Source organism: Delphinus delphis, chromosome 5 (assembly GCF_949987515.2).
Source record: "Delphinus delphis chromosome 5, mDelDel1.2, whole genome shotgun sequence".
Lineage (NCBI taxonomy): Eukaryota > Metazoa > Chordata > Mammalia > Artiodactyla > Delphinidae > Delphinus > Delphinus delphis.
The window spans coordinates 63,656,280-63,677,766 of record NC_082687.1 but is presented as its reverse complement, the minus strand read 5'-3'; the positions used below and the strand labels follow the sequence as shown (position 1 = coordinate 63,677,766).

The 21,487-nt window shown below is 43.3% G+C and overlaps 1 protein-coding gene across 1 annotated transcript in view; it reads right to left on the bottom strand.

Annotated features, from left to right (window-relative positions):
* HOPX (HOP homeobox) overlaps positions 1-12,623 on the bottom strand; it is a 30,871-nt gene extending 18,248 nt beyond the window's left edge. Inside the window, exon 1 of the mRNA XM_060012471.1 lies at positions 12,273-12,623. The gene's annotated coding sequence lies outside the window, so the exon portion shown is untranslated. The remainder of the gene's footprint in view (positions 1-12,272) is intronic.
* Positions 12,624-21,487: the final 8,864 nt, after the last annotated feature.

Here is a 21,487-nt window from a genome sequence, read left to right as displayed (position 1 = left end):
TCAGGTGCTTCTTGGCCATCTGTATGTCTTCTTTGGAGAAATGTCTAGGTCTTCGGCCCATTTTGGGATTGGGTTGTTTGTTTATTTTAATATTGAGCTGCATGAACTGTTTATATATTTTGGAGATTAATCCTTTGTCCTATGATTCATTGCAAATATTTTCCCCCATTCTGAGGGTTGTCTTTTGGTCTTGTTTATGGTTTCCTTTGCTGTGCAAAAGCTTTGAAGTTTCATTAGGTCCCATGTGTTTATTTTTGTTTTTATTTCCATTACTCAAGGAGGAGGATCAAAAAAGATCTTGCTGTGATTTATGTCAAAGAGTGTACTTCCTCTGTTTTCCTCTAAGAGTTTTATAGTGCCTGGTCTTACATTTAGGTTTCTAATCCATTTTGAGTTTATTTTTGTGTATGGTGTTATGGAGTGTTCTAATTTCATTCTTTTACATGTAGCTGTCCAGTTTTCCCAGCACCACTTATTGAAGAGGCTGTCTTTTCTCCATTGTATATCCCTGCCTCCTTTGCCATAGATTAGTTGACAATAGGTGCATGAGTTTATCTCTGGGCTTTCTATCCTGTTGCATTGATCTATATTTCTGTTTTTGTGCCAGTACCATACTGTCTTATTACTGTACCTTTGTAGTATAGTCTGAAGTCAGGGAGTCTGATTCTTCCAGCTCCGTTTTTTTCCCTCAAGACTGCTTTGGCTATTTGGGGTCTTTTGTGTCTCCATCTAAATTTTAAGATTTTTTTGTCCTAGTTCTGTAAAAAAATGCCATTGGTAATTTGATAGGGATTGCACTGAATCTGTAGATTGCTCTGGGTAGTATAGTCATTTTCACAATATTGTTTCTTCCAATCCAAGAACATGGTATATCTCTCCATCTGTTGGTATCATCTTTAATTTCTTTCATCAGTGTCTTATAGTTTTCTGCATACAGGTCTTTTGTCTCCCTAGGTAGGTTTATTCCTAGGTATTTTGTTCTTTTTGTTGCGATGGTAAATGGGAGTGTTTCCTTAATTTCTCTTTCAGATTTTTCAGCATTAGTGTATAGGAATGCAAGAGATTACTGTGCATTAATTTTGTACCCTGCAACTTCACCAAATTCATTGATTAGCTCTAGTAGTTTTCTGGTGGCATCTTTACCATTCGCTATGTATAGTATCATGTCATCTGCAAACGGTGACAGGTTTACTTCTTGTTTTCCAATTTGTATTACTTTTATTTCTTTTTCTTCTCTGATTGCTGTGGCTAGGACTTCCAAAACTATGTTGAATAATAGTGGTGAGAGTGGACATCCTTGTCTTGTTCTGATCTTAGAGGAAATGCTTTCAGTTTTTCACCATTGAGAATGATGTTTGCTGTGGGTTTGTCATATATGGCCTTTATTATGTTGAGGTAGGTTCCCTCTATGCCCACTTTCTGGAGAGTTTTTATCATAAATGGCTGTTGAATTTTGTCAAAAGCTTTTTCTGCATCTGTTGAGATTATCATATGGTTTTTCTCCTTCAGTTTGTTAATATGGTGTATCACATTGATTGATTTCCATATATTGAAGAATCCTTGCATCCCTGGGATAAATCCCACTTGATCATGGTGTATGATCCTTTTAATGTGTTGTTGGATTCTGTTTGCTAGTATTTTGTTGAGGATTTTTGCATCTATATTAATCAGTGATATTGGTCTGTAATTTTCTTTTTATTGTAGTATCTTTGTCTGGTTTTGCTTTCAGGGTGATGGTGGCCTCATAGAATGAGTTTGGGAGTGTTCCTTCCTCTGCAATTTTTTGGAAGAGTTTGAGAAGGATGGCTGTTAGCTCTTCTCTAAATGTTTCATAGAATTCACCTGATGCACACACTGCTTTGAGTGTGCCCTCCAAGAGTGGAGTCTCTGTTTCCCCCAGTCCTGCCAAAGTCCTGCTATCATCAAATCCTGCTAGCTTTCAAAGTCTGGTTCTCTAGGAATTCCTCCTCCTGTTGCCAGACCCCCAGGTTGGGAAGCCTGAGGGGGACTCAGAACCTTCACTCCAGTGGGTAGACTTCTGTGGTATGACTGTTCTCCAGTGTGTGAGTCACCCACCCAGCAGTTATGGGATTTGATTTTATTGTGATGGTGCCCCTCCTACCGTCTCATTGTGGCTTCTCCTTTGTCTTTGCATGTGGGGTATCTTTTTTGGTGAGTTCCAGTGTCTTTCTGTCGATGATTGTTGTCAGTAGTTAGTTGTGATTCCGGTGTTCTCAAAAGAGGGAGTGAGAGCATGTCCTTCTACTCCGCCATCTTGAACCAATCCATGGTTTGTTTGTTTTTTACTTATTTGCAGCTTAGTTTTCTTCTCTGTAAAATGTGACTAAAAACTTCCTTCCTTGCCTATTTACTCCAGTTGTGAACCAGTGAGATTATTATTCTCATGAAACAATTTAGAAAACTGTAAAAAACATACACATTTCTAGAACTGTTATGATTATTTCTTCAGCCAGAAAAGTGAAGCTATTGGGCCACATGACCTGTGAGATCATTTCTTTTTTAATATTCTGATGATCAGAATGGTCTGGGTTTCAAATCATCATGTTATTCTTCATCAACAGTTTACTGATGTCATTGACCTGAGCAAGGGGAGTATAGTGGCCTCTTTTAGCCTATGTCTCTGATTTGCTGAACACTTTGTGCCTAGTTTCCACTTCAAAGAACAACTGAGGGGCCCATGAAATATTTTGAACCAAGGTGCTTTTTAATATTCAGCCTTTCTGTTAAATTAACATGACATATAATTTGTCATCACTTAAGTGAGGACACTTAATTGTAAAAGGGGTGCTGTGAATAATTACACCAGAACAACAGGCCTACATCAGAAATGTCCCAGGCAAACTTAGATATCTGGTCCCCTTATTATATGTAAAAGGTTAAATTTTTCACTTAGGTGTGGGAGAGTAAAAATGCACCTGTTGAATTTAGGCATCTGAGCTGCTGTTAGTAAGATGCAGGTCTACTAGGATCTTAGAGGACAGAACCACATACACCTACCCAAAGTAATGAACAGGAGGCTGCTTTTTGCTCTTAAGAAAGCATACTTGTTGCAGCTCTGTGGTTAAAGATAAGAGGATATACCATAGCTTCAAACTTCCTGACCTTTCATTTTTATTGCAGTTTGAATACATAGAACAGAAATTTATCTGGTAGGGTGAATAATGCTTGGGCTTCTGCCTGCTTTGGGTATTGTTAGTATAGTTGTGCTAATGCTTAGTAAGTGTGAATACCCATTACATATCAAACAGAGTTTGGTCCTATGATCAAGTATAAACAAAGGAACAAAACTGGCTTGTACTAGAGATTTCCATGGTGCAGAGCCAGGGCTTTTCAAACCAGATAACACAGGAAGCATGAGACTTGTGAAGTAAATTGAATCATCAGCTCTCCTCTTTGAAAATCTCTGATTCCCTAATACACCAAGAAATTAGACAGAGTTCTGTTATTGGGGGGGGGGTGTCTCAATATTTCTAAAGAAAACCATTAAACATAAAGGGAAATTTGCACCGCTAAACCTAGATGCAAGTAACAAAAAGATCAAATTTCTAAAGAGTTTGTGGAGAAGAAAAATGGCACAAATAAGTCAAAATGGCAGATAAATATTCTTTTTATGTTTTAGAGTATGTTATTAATTTTTGTGTGACCCATTTAGCTTCCTAATTATGTTTTATTTAGTAGAACATTAATTATATTAATTAAGTCATTAGGGAGGCGTGTGTGTTTGTTGCATAGAAAAGGAGGGATGCTCAAAAACTTAAATGCTGATGATGGAAATCAGTCTGATATTTTAAAAATTTAGTCCCTATAAGCCACACATAGATAATTGAGAATCAAATAGAATTGTCATATTTCTCTATGACAATTCAGTCACTTTAGAATGTTAAAAAATTAGTTTCTTTCTGAAAATGTTCTCATTCCAGTGCCTGACTCTGAAAAGGGCTGTTCATTTGTAATTCTGGGGACATGTCATCACGATTTATTGTTTTTGAAAATGTATTCTGGGTTCTACAATATTTTTGCTTGAACCCTAATTACTGAGTAAGGAACAGTAGTTGGGGACCTTCATGGGATGGCACATGCATGATCGGTAGATGTTTAGGGTGCCCGCTCATAGGCCTTTGAAACCTGCCCAATGCAAGCAGGCATAACTTCCTCGGGTTGTTTGTGCATTTGCAGAAAAGACTCTTTGATAGAATGGAATTCTCTCTTTGCACAAATACACTTGAATCAGTTATTATTTTTTATGGTCCAACTACCATTCTTATTTTATGACTGTACTTTAAGTAATGGATAAAATAACACACAGCTGGTTCTTTGTAGAGCTCCAAGTTATGCCAAAGTCCAGCCATGCATGCTGCTTGTTGCTATGATACTCAGTTATATGGACCTTATTCTTTCCCCCATTGAGTGGTTTTTATGAACAGGTGTTCAACTAATGGGATAAACAGAGGGTGTGCTGCTCCAGCCTAATCATTAACATCACAAAATAATTGAAAAGGACAGATAACACCAGAAAGCTAGCTCTGAACCTACAGTAGATCCTTTCTCTGAGCATCAGACATAATGTTGCAGAAAGAGGCTGGATGGAGCCTCAAAAGACCCACACTCTCCTTCCAGCAGTAGCACTTAAATCCCCAAGTGACTGTGGACAACTCACTTAATTGCTTTGAATCTCCATTTCTTCATCTGTAACTGAAGCTGTTATCCTACAACCACAGGGTTGTAGTAGGATTCAGTGAGATGGATTAAGTTTATGAATAGCATTATAAATTATAAACAGTATATAGATACAAAATACCATTATTAAGGTCCTAATCCAGCTTTCCCAGTGATTCAGGATATAATGTTGGGCAACTAATAACATTCGGTTTTGCAACCATTAGTGTAGCAAAACATTGTAGAAACTTCATCAAACTTATGCCTAAAAAGATTTCTTAGAACATTTCATTCGCTTTGTCCAGTAATCAGTCACCAATACGGAGAAATTAAATGCTTCTAAAACTGACCAGCCAAGTTTAAGAAGATGACATTGAGAAGGAGAGATTGCTGACGATCACACTCTTTAAGTTCCAGAAAATTATTTCGGTCACTTTTTAAAGTCTTAGTAAAGGAACACAGAGAAGCTCCTAAATGTTTGAAATACTAGACTAGAACTTATGATATCATGCGTCTCCATTTCTTATGGACAGTTCAATATTCCATATTGCTTAAAGAAAGCGTAGGCCATCTAGCCCACACCTCTCCCTTCCCATCTCCCACCAACCAGATCTAAAGGGTGGTTGAGTATACGTGCGAGTGTATTCATTATGGCATCATTGGTGAGAACTGGAGGCAGAAGAAATGCCCAACACTAGAGGATTAGATAAGCCAATAGTGTATATAAGTAGCAAAGTTACTATATATATGGAGTTAGAAGTAATGCATTGGAAACATTAGAAATATAATCAGCTATGTAGGTAGACCATAAAAATATGGTGTTGAGTTAAAAGAGAGAGCAAAAAAGAGGGAGAGTGGGAGAACAGAAGAAATAGAATGAGATGTAAAACCTAAGAAGGGCCTTGTGTGCACTATGAATTAAGGAATGTGTTAACTCAACATGAGCCTAAAGACCAAAAAAAGGACTTGAATTAGAAATGAAATTAGAACATGAATTAGGACTTGAAATGAATTAGGACTTGAAATTAGAACACTGTTGGACTGCCCCATCTTTCAGAGCTTGTCTGTGTAATTCTTTCCAGTGTATTTTTTGCATAATGAGGGAATACTTCATGGCTCACCTAATACCCTTCATGCTGCAGCCTACACCAATCCCTGGGCTTGGTTTCTTCCCCAAAGGGCAAGGTGAATAGCTGGTCATTGTTCTCCATGACAGTACTCCACGCTTTTCAACACCATCATCAAATGGCTTTCTAGTCTTCTCTTATCCAATTTAAATAACACCAGGTCCTTTTGCCACTCTTTATAGACTTTGAAAAAATTATTTCGTCATCTAGGAGCTCTTTTTAGCTGGTTCCAAGGACTCTCCTCCCTTTTAAATTGTGGACCCCTGAACCGGGTACCATGCTAATGAAGGCAGAAGAGGCCTCCCTCTTTCTTCACTCCTGCTTCAAAAACTTCAGTTTTAGTCATTTCCAAAGGATGCTAGTCTATTGGGGCCAGCCAAAAAGTTCATTTGGGGTTTTCCATAAGATCGTATAGAAAAACCCAAATGAACTTTTTGGCCAAACCAATACTATCCACAAAGAGTGTGAAGAATACACAATAAAGTGATAGACATTTCTGGGCATAAATTATTGAATTAAAGATTTTTATAAAACAGATTCTACTCCTGAACCAATAGACTAGAAATCCGGAAAGGAGGCAGGGAATATAAGCCCTAGGGAAAATTGTTTATGTAAATTTCCTAAGGGAGAAACCTCACAGGAAGGAAATGAAAAGACATCAACAAAGACTAGACTATCTAAGCAGATCTGTCATGCTCTTAAGAATTACAGGAAATTTCCATCGCGATCCATCTAGATCTAATGGCTGGAATGACCACCATTAGTTTTCTGCCCACTGTACTCTAAGAGGTTAGAGCTGATCAATGTCTGCCTTATGTTGTTTATGACTTTGTTTTTGTTTTAACATGTAAAGATAGAATAGTTCATTCATGAAAGATCTGAGAGGATTTTTATGTTTGGTCACATTTTATCAAAACCACCAGAAGTAAATTACAAGAAATTATATGAGGGTGGGTAACAGTTAACTTCCCTACTTTCAAAAGAGCTTCTATCATGACCTAAACATGGCCATAAGCTAACAAGAGCCTAAAGCAAATATCAGAGTAAGCTGACCTTGTGATTAACGATTCCTTGAACGCTCAGCATTCATACTGAACTTCTTTTTAGTGAGCCAATATAAATAAACAGCTCTCTGTCCGGGCAGGACGGATACAGTGCTTCCCACAGGGAACCTGAGTCACAGCGGGAGTGAGTGACTCGGCAGAGAGGCCAGAATGAGGCATGGGGAGGTCTGGGCTCAGAGTCAGCTCAGCCTCCAACTAACCCTAAGATACAGGGCAACTCTCTTTACTCTCTTGTACCTTCATATACTGTATTCACAAGTGACCATAGAGTATATTGCTCATGGCCAGGAATTGTTGAGAATGCAAGGGGCCACTATTAATAATCCACTGGGACCAGTGATGTTTTAGGCTTTTACCTCCTGCTTTAAAATTCCATTATAGCTGAAGTAGAGCTGAAAATAGGACTGGGTTCCTGACCACCAGACCCCTACTCTGCTTCCCAGGCTAGGCTGTCTACATGGGACTGTAGACCTGTCTACACTGCCAGGACCTGCCTATACTGGGGTTCTGTGGAAGAGTGTTCACCATATCACCTAAAGATCAATGAAGGCATTTTCCCAGCAATTAAAAAGGACAGCCTGACCTGCACCTGCTTGGTCAGGCACTCATACATCCCAAACCCCACCTGTGTTCAGAATCAACAGCAATGGAACGCCAAATCCACATCAAGGTCACATGAAAGGCAGGGGAGGCCAAGGGAGCCAGGGCCAGGAAGGGGGCAGATGCAGACAGCCCCTGTGTCAGGACAGCCCCTTTTATTTGCAGCCTCAAGCCTGTTCTCCACTGGCCCGAGGCCTGTGGACGGGATGGGGTGATCCAGGGGCTGCCTTGGGATGCTCAGGTGTTGGGTTTTTTGGTTGTTTTTTTTTTTGGCCTCACCACGTGGCATGAGGGATCTTAGTTCCCTGACCAGGGATCGAACCCTCACCCCCTGCAGTGGCATCATGGAGTCTTAACTGCTGGACTGCCAGGGAAGTCCCTCCTCAGGTGTTGGTTTTTAACGGGCAGGTTAGTACTTCATAAATCGCTCTGGGCCACGGGCCACGTTCTAACAATTTCATCATTGCACAGCCCTGTTCACCTGGCTTTTTTAAAGTTGGAGGAAGCCATCAACAACATCAAAAAACTAATCCATGTTATAGGTCATGACACAATCTTAACAAAATGTGCCCAAGGGAAATAAGCCATTCCACACTAAGAGAATTTGGAAACAAAGATTAGGGGAAAATGTTTTTTAAAAAGTCATCCAAAGAAGGCAGAAATTCTGTCGCTGTTTTACAACCCTATTTCATCAGCGGTGCAAAAAAAATTTTTTTTTAATTTACTCATTAAAAAATACTTTTTTTTTGGTGAAACTCTGAATGGCAAGAAGAAGGAACATTTGGCTTCCGAACAGCAGCATTAAACCAATTTTGGGGTGTCGCCCTGGTGGCAACAGCCTAATCCTTTCCCCAAACACTTGGGTCCCCATATCCTTGGGACCCAGGATAATGCTTACTTTCCCCTTCCCCTCCTCACTGCTGTTCTCACCAATGAGGTCTCTGTGCCAGCTGGCTCCCCACAGCCTGCAGACTCTACTTCCCCAGAGGGAGGCTAAGTGCACCCCTGACCACATCCCTCTTCAGAGGCTGGACCTACCTAGTACAGCTGCCACTTGCCAACAAGAGCTGCAGCAATCTGAGCTTTCTGTATGGAAGAAAGGGCCGTCGGAGTCACAGGAACTAAGGGGACCCAAGCTGCAGGACTGGGTCCTCAAGGAAAGAAGCCCCTTGTCACAAAGCCTGGGCAAGCTGTTCTGCCAGTGCCAGCCTTCTGCCCTGGAGAAGGAAGCTGGTAATATTTATAAAGCCCTGTGAGCAGAATGTATTGACTTTTTATCTCTACTGTAGTGACCTTAATGTGACTTTCCATTTCTCAGAAAGATAAATGAAATGCAGCCATCTCCGATGAGGACGAATGCATTTAACAAAGAATAGACTGTTGCAGAAAAAGAAATCTCTCAAGGCCCACAGTGTGCAGGGAGTTCCCTATGGGATGTGATTTGAGGATTTCTATTGAAAACTTCCAATTCTGGTATATTTTCCCCCAGCAAGCTGCTTGGGATTCTGACCAGTAGGGATTATAAATTTTGCCTAAAACTTTGATTCTCCTGATAACTCCAAATGGTAATGATATTTATATAACATTTCAAAGAACTCCCAGATAAACATTATCTTGCTGGAACCTATTAATATACCAGGGAGGGACATAACTCGTTAAACAATTATTGTCTATTATAACTTTTTTTTTTTTTTTTGCGGTACGCGGGCCTCTCACCGTTGTGGCCTCTCCCATTGCGGAGCACAGGCTCCGGACGCACAGGCCCAGCGGCCATGGCTCACGCGCCCAGCCACTGTGCGGCATGTGGGATCTTCCCGGACCGGGGCACGAACCCATGTCCCCTGCATCGGCAGACGGACTCCCAACCACTGCGCCACCAGGGAAGCCCTATTATAACTTTAATTAGTTTTCCAGAGCTGGGTAAGAAAAGCCCTAAGGGGATGAGACACTAGAAATTATCGGACTTGGAGGAGAGATGGGAAGTCACTTGAAACATGACCAGCTGGCCCAGGCAGAGCAGGTGAGGCGCTGTGGCCCCAGGGGCGGCCCTACAGCTACCCCTTCAGGGGCACATGGTGCCAAGGTGAGGGACAGGCAGGAAGAACAGAAACCACAAACCTCACTCCACTCACGCTTCTGCCTGTGCTGACCCGGAAATCACGATGAAAAAACCTTGTGGTGCTGAATCAACCCATCCCAGTGCTGAGAACCCGGGCTGGCTCCGCAAAGAACCACCTGGCTGTCCCCCGGAGCAGGGCGCCTGGTGCGTCCACTGCGGATCTTTTCAACGATTATAATCTTCTGGCTTAGACCAGATATTATGTAGGAAACAAAAGGAAGCTTTAGTTTTTGTTTTGTTTTTTGCGGTACACGGGTCTCTCACTGTTGTGGCCTCTCCCGTTGCGCTCACGGGCCCAGCCGCTCCGCGGCATGTGGGATCTTCCCGGACCGCGGCACGAACCCATGTCCCCTGCATCGGCAGGCGGACTCTCAACCACTGCGCCACCAGGGAAACCCGAAGCTTTAAGTTTTGAAACATCCCTTCTCACACGTTAGCACAATCCTTATATAATGTACCTTTGAGGCTCTAATTCCTCCCGCCTGCTGCCGGGAGCATGTCTGGGTTCTAAGGATTTGCTGGAAATGAGCCGGATACCCTATCCTAGCTAGAATTGGAAATGTGGTGTTGAGGACCTAGAAGTAATGGTCTTGGGGATCCCTCATCCTCTGAGGTCCTGTTGCTGTCCTCCCTGGGCCCTGGGACAGGGTGGTCGGGGGTTGTGTGGTCGTGTGGCTAAGGGCAGACCCTGCCCTCTCTCTGTGTCAAGTGAGGGGTTTGGCTGTCACCGGTTCTCATCCTCAACTGCACATTAGAATCACCTGGGGAGCTTTAAAAAGCAGTGCCAGGGGGCCACCCACCCAGGTGTTCTTATTTAATTAGTTGGGGCTGAGCTCAGTCCCAGGTATTTTTAAAAACAGTTCTCCAGGTGTGCAACCACTGCATTAGATGATCTCTGGGACCCTTCCAATTCTATAAAAGTCCACAATCCTGACGGTCTGGTCCTCCACTTTATTTTTTGAATGGATTTTTTTTTCCAAAAATACTCATTTTCAGTCTGTTGCATAGGTGAATCCTTAGAAATGCTTTTAATTGTTTAAAAAAGATGGATTGTTAAAGTATTGCTTGTTGAGTATAATTGGCATCTAATACTGCACGTTTAAAGTGTACACTCTGATAAATTTTCACATACGAGAAATGGTTGCCCAATCATGGTCGTGAACATACCCATCACCCCCAAACCCTCCTCATCCATATAACCCTCTTCTCTGGCTCCCCTTCCCTAGGTAACCACTGGCCTGCTTGCTGTTACTATAGATTAGTTTGCATTTTCTATCATTTTATACCATACAGTATGTACTATTTTTTTGCCTGGCTTCTTATTACTGATGTCCTTGTACTTGAGATTTCAAGCTCTTTAAGAACAAGAGCCACCTTTTATTTCTTGTCTCTTCCTCCTGGCCCCCAATTTATCTTTGCTCAGAGAAGCCCCTTAATCATTATTTGCTTAATGGCAATCAGACCTTTATGACCTTACAACTGAGCTTCAGTGTGGTGGCAAGAGGTGCCTCCTGTGTTAATGGTCTCAACTCCCCACTACTTCTCTGTAGCTTCCTAGTCAGCAGTTTCAGTTAAAACATAACGCATTTGTTTAAACCAGAGGTCTTCATTTAGCAGCACGGACTGCCAGGAGTCCAGAAAATGAGCATCAACATGAGTGTTGGGGGCAGGGGGCAGGGGAGCAACCTGGGAAAAGCTCTTGGATTTCCCCAGATTCTTAACCCAAAGGGAGGAACTATAGAATTCATGCCATGCTTTATTCCTTATTCTAGTCCTACATGCATTTTATGAATATGATATCTAATTATAAACCTTCTACTATCTGCTCCCCCAACTCTTTCCTTCCTCAGTCCCCAGTACCTTTGTTTTGTTCTCTGGGCTCTGGCTATGCTTAACCCTACTCACTAAATACACTCCAGGGCCCTGTTGATTGCCAGGGCTACCTGGGAATTTTTTGCATTCCTCTTACCTTTTAGATGTTCTCACCTAAGCTTTGTGGTGTGTTGTGCCTTTAATTCTTATTCCACTTTACTTAACAACTTAACTGGATACCTGGTGCTCAAATATCACAAACCTATTATTTCCTCAAAACCCCAGAGCATGGGATTCCTTTTCACCTTAAACAAGACCGATGTTTTCGTTGTTATAACTGTTAAGCGTTATAAGAACCAGACGTAACAACAAATAGCACTGCAAATTCAGTGGAGCCACCTCTAATCAATCCAGAGACACCTCCCCTTCTGGGAGTTTTGACTCCTTTTGGGTCAAAAAATATTTTAAAATGATACTATGTCTGATTTTACAGTAAGAAGTAGAATCGCAATATCGACTTCTAAATGACAGAAATTCATATGCCTCTGGCACGGTCATATAAGCGCTGGTTTCACTGTGTCTTTCAGATAGGAGAGAGCAAGAAAGACATCTCACCTGCTGGCCCAAAGGCCAACACGGACTCCCCCCAGCTCCAAATCCACCTCCACCCCACGCAGGTTCTCAAGCTTCTGATGCCTCACACCCCACAGCATTCTCTGGCTCCCCGCTTGGGGCCGGCTCTTAACTTCCATTCTCCCTTTCACCTCTACCTTTTCCCATCAGAATAGCAAACATGGTCATGACAGCATTTCAGTCCAATCTCTATAGAAGTTCATTCCCCTGCATGAAAACAAACCTCTGAAAGTTACTTACGTGGAGGTGGCAATGGCAAGCCCTGGATTTGGAAGCTAAATTGGCTGAAGCCAGCCTGCTTAAATAGCGAGGCTGGCTGACGCAGGCTGTGGGTAGCACGTTTATTTATGCCTGTGAGTGCACACTTAAGCGGGGACCTGAAAAACCTGCAGCATGGGCAGGAGGAGAACACCTGAGAGTTCCATCTCTCCTGGTTATTCAGGTTTAGTATTCAGGTGGAGAGTTCTGAGCATCTCATGGAACTTTCTCGGCACTGCTTCTTGTCCCTGATCTCTTTCTTAGCCGAGTCGATCTCTTCAGCAAGATCAGATGAAAGATGTGCGGCTAAGAGAAGGAAGAAACACCGGACCCTGGACCCTTGCGCTGTGCTCCTTATTTTGAGTGGGCTTCCAGTTAGATGTTGCCTCATTTCAAAACGTAGGCTTGGTGAGGATGATTTCACAGCTCTGCGGGCTGGATGCCAAGCTAAGAGCCTGGACAACTGCCCAATCAATGAAAAGTTGTTTTTTTTTTTCCCAGGCACAGAACATACAAATAATAGTTATAAGGGAGGATCAGGCTAGCATGATACAATTTTAGGTCCCCTTAGAAAGCAATTTTAATTTCTTTCCCTCTGCATCTGGACTTCCCTCCCAATTGCCCCTCCCCTTCCTTTGTTAATGAAATTCCTATCTGAGAGTTGCAAGATTCCCCAAGAGAGCTCAAATAAAAAGCCAGTGTGTGAGCAAGGCTGTGGGAAGATGCACTCTCAGGGTAAGTGTTCAGTGGCTTGTATGACCATCAAAGGAAGTGCTCCTAAGGGTGAGTGTATGTGTGTGGGCGTGGGGACCCGGTTAGTCAGTGTTTATCTGGATTTTACAGCTAGATACAGCAGTCAACAGTCAATTGCACGACACTAAACACATTAAGTGGGTTTGATTTTAAGAGGATGAAGGAAGAGAGAGAGGGTTTGGTGAGATCATTTATGGGAATATCTGTGTGTGTTTGCTGGTACACAGCACAAACTGCTAAGTGCCACCCAGATATACACATCCTATATTTTTCACTTCACTGGAGCTAGAAAAGGCCCACTTGATTCTCTTGGGAACAGCAGCTGTATGTGAAAGAACAGCAGCAATCATTCAGAATATTTCTTTCTCTCTTGGAAAAGGGAATAATGGTTATAAAACATGTGTGGGAGAAAAGCAGAGACAGGGGTCTTAGCCTACCCCAACCCTGGTTACCAGAGGAATTCTTTTGTTTCTGCCTAATTCATTGCCTAACTTTGACTTCCAAATCTGGATTCTTGCCTCCCAGACTTCCTGAATGCAGGGTCTATGTCTTGTTCATCTCTTGACACCCACAGTGCCTGGCACAAATTATTATGACAATGACGGTGAGGATGACAATGATAATGGTGATCTAGAATCTAGAGAAACTGACTACGCGCCAGGTTCTGTGTAAAACACTTTACAGAGTTTGCTTATTTAATCCTCATAACTCTATGAGTTAGCTTCTTATTGCTTATTTAATCCTCACAACCCTATGAGTTTGTTTTACAGATGAGGGAACTGATACTCAGAAAAATTAAATGACTTTCCCAAGGTCACAGCAAAGGGTAGAATTTGAATCCAGATCTATCTGGTTCCAGTGTCTAGGTTTATACTCAGGACTGATTTGAAGAAATATTTTGAAACTTGCCTAAGAATGTTTTCACCTATTCTTCTGTGCTTACCTGTTTATCATCGGTCTCCCAGAATGTGATTTCCATGACCTTAATGACCTTGCCTACTTGTCCACTCTTGTAACCCCAGCACCCAGCACAGTGTATGGCACATGGTAAGGGTTTGCTCAATAAATATGTGCTATTTACTCAGTTTCTAAATTCCTTTGAAGGCTGTGCAAACCAACAGACAGATGGTCTGACATCAGCAGAGTCTCATCTTGCTTCAGACACATTTTTTTTGCTCTTGTATAATGCATTGGCTTCAAGCTGTTTCTCTTTATCCATGTATCATGGATATGAAACTAAAAGTGGCTAAAACCATAGAGCAGTTTTACATCAATTAAGAACTCTGCAGGTATGTGGTTTCAGGTTGTCCAGTGGTGTAATGAGGTCACCAAGAACCCAGGCTTTTTCTATCTTTCATTTTGTAGCCCCCAGTGTGGCAGTGTTGCCTCTCCTCATGGTGGCAATGTTGCTGCAGTAGCTCAGTACATTACATCCTTAAACAGGAACATTCAAAGACAGGTAGGAAGGGATGTGGGCCTTCTCCTTAGTATCTCTGTTAGAGAGGAAAATCTATCCAGAAGACTTTAGCAGTTTCCAGTTATGTCTCCTTACTGAGAAGTGGATCAAATGACCACCACATTGGCTAAATCCATCATCTGCAAAGAGGAAATGAATCACACTGATCAAGCTTCATCTTATGGGCCCAGGAGAATGTTCCACATTCCCCAGACACATTTCCCTGATATCTAAACAAAATCAGGGTTCAGTTAATAGGGAGGTAGTTGAGAAGTGCTACCAACAGTTCTGCCAATGCAAGAAATCCTTTAAAGTATGATAACCTAAACATCTTTAGTGCTTAGGCACCAATCCTGGTCTCAAAAATTGGGTTTCACAATATCAGTTCTCAATTTCTGTGTGCTTTTTTTTTTTTTTTTTAAGTGAGAAAACGCTTTGGCTCTCAGCAAAATTAAAACTATTTCATCGGGCTTCCCTGGTGGCGCAGTGGTTGGGAGTCTGCCTGCCGATGCAAGGGACACAGGTTTGTGCCCCGGTCCGGGAAGATCCCACATGCCGCGGAGCGGCTGGGCCCGTGAGCCATGGCCGCTGAGCCTGCGCCTCCTGAGCCTTTGCTCCACAACGGGAGAGGCCACAACAGTGAGAGGCCCACGTACCATAAAAAAAAAAAACCACAAACTATTTCATCAACCCACAAATAAGGGAAGTAGCTGGCCACAGTGATTTTTTTCTATAGGTTTAGATCTGAGGTCTTTATATGACCACTGATTTTCTGCATATCCAAGGAATAGCACACCATCTATCAGCCTCTCCTCTTCTCCTGTGTCAAATAGGATTGAGGATGCTGTTGACGTTTTAGAAACGTCAAGTCTAATACTGCAACTAATTATAAAAGATTGCAAAACAGGCTATAGGGGTTTAAGGTTCATTTTCCTGCTCCTCCTCCTGTCTATTATATTTCGGTGGATAACATAATCCTACATGTTTGCATCTGTCTCTGCCTCAGAGCTCCAGCTACTGCCTGGGATGTGTGAACTAGAAATATATGATTGATACAGTAATTCTCACATAGTTCTTTTTCTCCTGGTGGTTAACAAACTTCCAATTAATACCTGCAGATAGGTACTTTCTTCTCTTCGCTGTTCTAGACCTTTTCCTTGTGGTAAGCTTCAGGAATTCTCTTCTCGATTGTCACGATCAAGAGAATTAGGATGAAGGATGAGGTGAGCTAGATGTTACGCTCCACAAGGAAATAGCAATGTCTGGGGGTTGGCAAAAAAAAAAAATAAGCTTTTGCTGAGTGACTGGAAGAATGGCGGAAAGGAAAGAATGTGGGCTTCTGAATCATTTAGACTTGGATTCAAGCCCCACCCCTGCCATTTACCATCCATGTGATCCAGGGAACATTGTATAACTTCTCTTAGACTCAGTTTCCCCAGCTGTAAAATGGGAATAATGACACTTATCTCACAGGTTTGCTGTAAGGACTATACATAATATAGGTAAATTATCTTAGCATAGTGTCTAGAACATAGTACATGATCAATAATTAGTAGCTACTGCTAATACTTAAAACAGGATGCCAGATTTTCCTTAGTCTTCTTTGTGGAGCCCACACACGATGGGCACAAAGTATTTAAACCTAAAACCCCCAAGTGCTACAGCAAACAGAGGTGATTGGTAGAGCCGCATAGAAGGCAGTGATATCTGGACAGCTGTTCTCTTCTTGCCCAAAGCTAGAGATCCCTGAAGTGCAGAGAGCCACATTACGAATATGGAACATATGGAACGAAGCAGTGGTGCAGAGAGAGAAAAGCCATTCCTTGAGGGGCAGAAAACTACCAAAGGCATTTAAGAAAATTCACTGTGAAGGATACAAACCTCCCAAGGGTCAAAATCTGACTTGTACAGAAGCAAATGGGGAAAAGGGGTAACCAGAATATAGAAGCATACTTGCTGAAAGTTCTGCCCCACCAGGTATGAACTTGCAGACAGAGAGACTGAGAATTCTCTACAGATGGTGTGGGAGTTCTGACTCCCAGAGTGCCCTTCCTGGTCCAGCCTGGCTGGGGTGCAGAACAGTGTGGGAAGTAGAAGAGAATCAGGAGACGACAGAGAATCTGGATCTGGAAAACGATGCCAGCTGGCCTGGGTTGGAGGTGTTTCCATTGGCTACTCCCGGCAGTGGGTTTCACAAGTTCCCTGGTGAAGAGGGACTGGAAGTCATGACATAATCACACTCTATTCGTTGTAGTTTGTTGTATACCTAGTAATGATTAGGTCATCCACTCGGTGAACTGCGGGTATTTCATTCTAAGTGTGGATTCCATCCCCTTACCTAACCCATCTGTTGTCCTCATGGAGTCCTGAGTCAGCTGATGATTGGGGGTTAAGATGCTGCAGCCTATAAGCAGCGCCCATGAATGAGTGGGCCTGGGCAAGGCGGTTCCCTCTGGCGTGGCCCATGCTGCCTTTTCTTCTCGTTGCATTTCGTTTCACCCGGAGTCTAATGAACAGGGAGGGCATGAGCATTGTTTTCCTTTGAAATCCCATTCATGCTAATGGTCAGAGGAGGGGAAGGCCCTTGGTAATGTGGAGCCTCCCCGAGGTCTGTGGAAGGAGGGTGGAGGGAGGCATCTCTCTTCACCCATGGATGACTGGCTTCGCCCATGACTCCCTCAGCGCTAGGACTGAACACCGCTGGCAGGAGCTGCAAGAGAAGCAGTGTGTGCCATTCTCAAGGGGCGGGGCAGGGTGGTGGGGGGACGGTGGATCCTCACCTGAGAGGCTTCCTCTTTCATGAATAATTGAAGGATGTTGCAGGTTGGGGCCACCTCGGCCTGCTTGTACTCCCCTAACACACGGGTAAGGAAAGAGTGTTACCACACCCACTACTGAAATTTCAGGGATGGGCCCTGTGCTTTTAGAAAGCAGCGGGTGGGGAGCAGGAGTGAAAAAAACAAAATCCTTAGGTAAAAACTCGCTTGACTGGGTGTCAAAGCCAGACACAGTCCTTGTTCTGACTGTTGCACGGGGGGGATCTTTATAGCCGCTTCTAACAGCGACTCACAGAGCCCCAGGCAGGAGACGAAGAGCAGCCCCACCTCCTCCCCATGGGTCCCCCCAGCTCTGAGCTCTGTTTGTTTAAGACACTTGACTTCTGTGAATGATTTTACTTGGGAGCAGAGGAAGAAGAAAGCAGGACTGAGCTAATAAAAATATATAAAGTTTGAAGACAGAACAAAACAATTTGCATGCTTTATAGAGTGGAGAAAGAAAGGGTTGAAAATAATTTGGGCTAAAATTGTGGATCAGCTGAAGGGAGAGAAGCGTTTTCATTAGAAGCTACAGACCTGGGCTTCCCTGGTGGCGCAGTGGTTTACAATCCACCTGCTAACGCAGGGGACATGGGTTCGAGCCCTGGTCCGGGAAGATCCCACATGCCGCGGAGAAACTAAGCCCGTGCACCACAACTACTGAGCCTGCTCTCTAGAGCCCGTGAGCCACAGCTACTGAAGCCCGCGTGCCTAGAGCCTGTGCTCCACAACAAAGAGAAGCCACTGCAATGAGAAGCCCGTGCACCACAACGAAGAGTAGCCCCCACTTGCCACAATTAGTGAAAGCCCGCACAGCAACAAAGACCCAGTGCAACCAAAAATAAATAAATAAATAAATTTATTTTAAAAAGAGAGAGAGAGAGAAAACCCCAGGAAAGGTGGGGAAAGAAGGAGGGAAGGGAGTGTAGATCATCTCTGAAAAAAATGTCTGAAGGTCTTCATTTGTGCTTTTGGCAAAAATATGCTGTGGTCTGATTTTGTTAACTAATTCAGTGCAATTCTGCTCTATGCATTTCAGCAAAACCCTGACTCCTCTGTGACCTTCTCTGAGGTCTCTGTAATGAGGCCCTGGCAGTGCAGTGGGCAGTGATTTGAGGTCTCCTGTAAAATGTCTTGTGATGTGACGCATTGCATAAAGAGTGGGGTGCACCCTTGTGTCTGGTTTTCACCTCTCTGGAGAGTCAGCTCCCGGATTCATCTTTCCAATGGTTCTGAGGAGCCTGCAAGAGGGCCTGCTGTCCTGAGTTGATCTCCCAAAGCTCACACCCCTGACTTTGTTCTCTGACTCAGAGGGAAATGAACTCTGCATTCGTCATGGTGCTGCCAGTGGATGCCCCATCTGTCCCAGGGCCAGATCTCAGGCTGAGGATGATTCAGGGTGGTACCAGGGTTCAAAGGAAAGGCTTTGGAGATCTGGTTCAAACCTAGGGTGAACAAGCTTCCTGGTTTTCCCAGAACTGTCCTGGTTTTAGCACTGAAAGTCCCATGTCCCAGAAAACCCCCTAGTCCTGTGCAGACTGGGATGGTTGGTCACCCTATCCTAGTTCTCTCACTTCATAGCCAGTAATTTAAACTCTTTGAACCTTAGTTTCCCCATAGGTGAAATGAGGCTAATGATAACAATATATGGTATTAGAGGACTAGGGTTGATATCCATCCATAGATTGTTCAGGAAGAAAAGAGGATTGGGTGACAAAAATTATGTCTTTCTGCCTCTGTTCCAAGAAGGAGTAGATGTCTCCTCTCCCCAAGTGTTTGTACTTTTCCCAGTGTAGGTGTGAGGACAGCACTTGAAGATTCTGGAACCATCTTCAGAAAGCCTTGCAGGCCCTGGCTAATGCAGAAGGGTGGATTAAGGGCTCTCCCAGCCCTATGATTATCTGATTAAGTGATGGCAGAAGCAGATGCCTGCTTGCAGAAGTCACTTTTAGAGCTACTACTTGGGAGTCACAAATAAGGGATTATGAAGCCTTTTCAGTTTCTTTGCTGCCCCTTGACTATCGTCTGCAAAGATTCTAAACTAATAGTCATGTTCTTTTGTTCTTTTTTTTTTTTTTTTTCCTGAATGACTGTCTCCCAGTAAGTACTGTTTCAGGGCTGAAAAAGGAAAAGAAGTCAATGTTTTCAAAGGACACCCTTGCAAGGCATTTGCAGCACAAGGGTGGATTTCACAAGCATCTTAATCCCTGGCAGTGATGGCTGAGGGCTGTCTTGGAGACCAGAAGCATCGGAGCAAGAACTCAGATAACAAAAGAGAGGCGGAGGGGATTATTATTCAAATGCCCAGATAAAAGAAGGCCTTAATCAAAGACACCATAGAAAACAAGCCACAGGCTGATAGGGAGTATTTGGAACATGAAGGTGTCAAAGGGATCCAGGCTTTTTCTGAAAGGAAGGAAAAGACTGGGGGAAATGGTCCTTCATTAATTGAGCAGAGCTCTGTCAGTGCTGACGACAGGAGGGACCTCTTATTAGGAAGATGCCAAGGGCAGGGGACTATTCAAAGTGCAAACATCTTCACCACCCCAGGCCTCTCACCCCCATCGCAAATGAAGTAAGAATCATTAGAATTAGTGCCAGGTTCTGACTGAAAATAGAAGTCTTCAAACGTTGGAAAATTCAACATGCGAGACTCTGGCAGTGATAACAAACTAGTTTGTGTCCAAGGCAACTGATGGCACAATTTTGCATAATTAGGACACCTCTGGGAATAGAGAGAAAAAAGGGCTCTCCAATCAGGAATTTACTGATTTACATAAACATTTAGTGTGACCGGCGGTTTCAAAGCCTACAGTACCTCCTTCACATTTACGTTCTAAAGTAACGAAGGGGCAGAATGCCAAGGACAGCGACATTGCTGGCTTTGGGGGCACACAAAATGGCCCACCAGATTCTGGGGAAATCTGCAATGTAGATGTTTCTAGGTTACCAGATCATCTTTTCTCCTGTGCTTCCCACTCTTTTCTAAAGAAAATTAAATTCCGGAACAGTTAGTTTAAAAGTCAAGAAACTTGAGTTTCCCTGGTGGCGCAGTGGTTGAGAGTCCGCCTGCCGATGCAGGGGACACGGGTTCGTGCCCCGGTCTGGGAAGATCCCACATGCTGCGGAGCGGCTGGGCCCGTGAGCCATGGCCGCTGAGCCTGCGCGTCCGGAGCCTGTGCTCCGCAACGGGAGAGGCCACAACAGTGAGGGGCCCGTGTACCGCAAAAAAAAAAAAAAATTAGAAATTGGATTATCAGAGTAGCACATTAAGGCATGCCCATTAACAGCATAATAAATCACCCCAAAGCTCAGCGACTTAAATCAACCGCAATTATTTTATTACATTCCCCAGTTTCTGTGGTCAGGAATTCAGGGAGGGCTTGGTGGGGAGATTCTGGTCTGGGATCCCTCATGTGGCTGCAATCAGATAGCGGCTGGAGCTGGAACAGCAGAGGGGCTAGAGGAGCTGCAGTCTTGCTGGGTATCTCTCTCTTTCTTCATACAGTCTCGGGGCCTCTCTATGTGCTCTCTTCAAAAGAACTGGTTTGTGCTTCCTCCTCACAACATGGCAGGCTCAGGACAATTAAAACTGCTCCAGTGCAAGTATTTCTGCTTCCAAGACAGCAGCCACATCAAATTTCATGACATGGCCTCAGAAGTCACGCAGCATCTCTTCTGCCACATTCCATGGCTTACAAGTGAGTCACAAACCCACCTGGATTCAAGGAGGAATTAAACTTACTCCTCAGTGGAGAAATGGCAAGGCTCTCGAAGAGCAATGTGGGCTGGGAGATATTGTGACCATCTTTGGAAAATATAATATGCCATAAGGTATAAATAACTGATGATCATAGCCTTTAAAAGCAGTTTTTGTATTTTAAGAAAATAATGTTAGTGCAAATAAATCTCTATATTAGTGGAATAAGTATTGAAGAAGCTTACATTAACTACCTTTAGTCTCTTCTTCTCCACATTACTTATGACTGTTTAGGGTAGAACAATTGGGTGTAATGTGCTATATTTGCTAGGGCTGCCATAACAAAGTACCACAAACTGAGTGGCTCTAACAACAGAAATGTATTGTCTCACAGTTCTAGAGGCTAAAAATCTGAGATTAAGGTCTTGGCAAAGTTGATTTTCCCTGAGGGCTATAACAGAAGAACCATTCC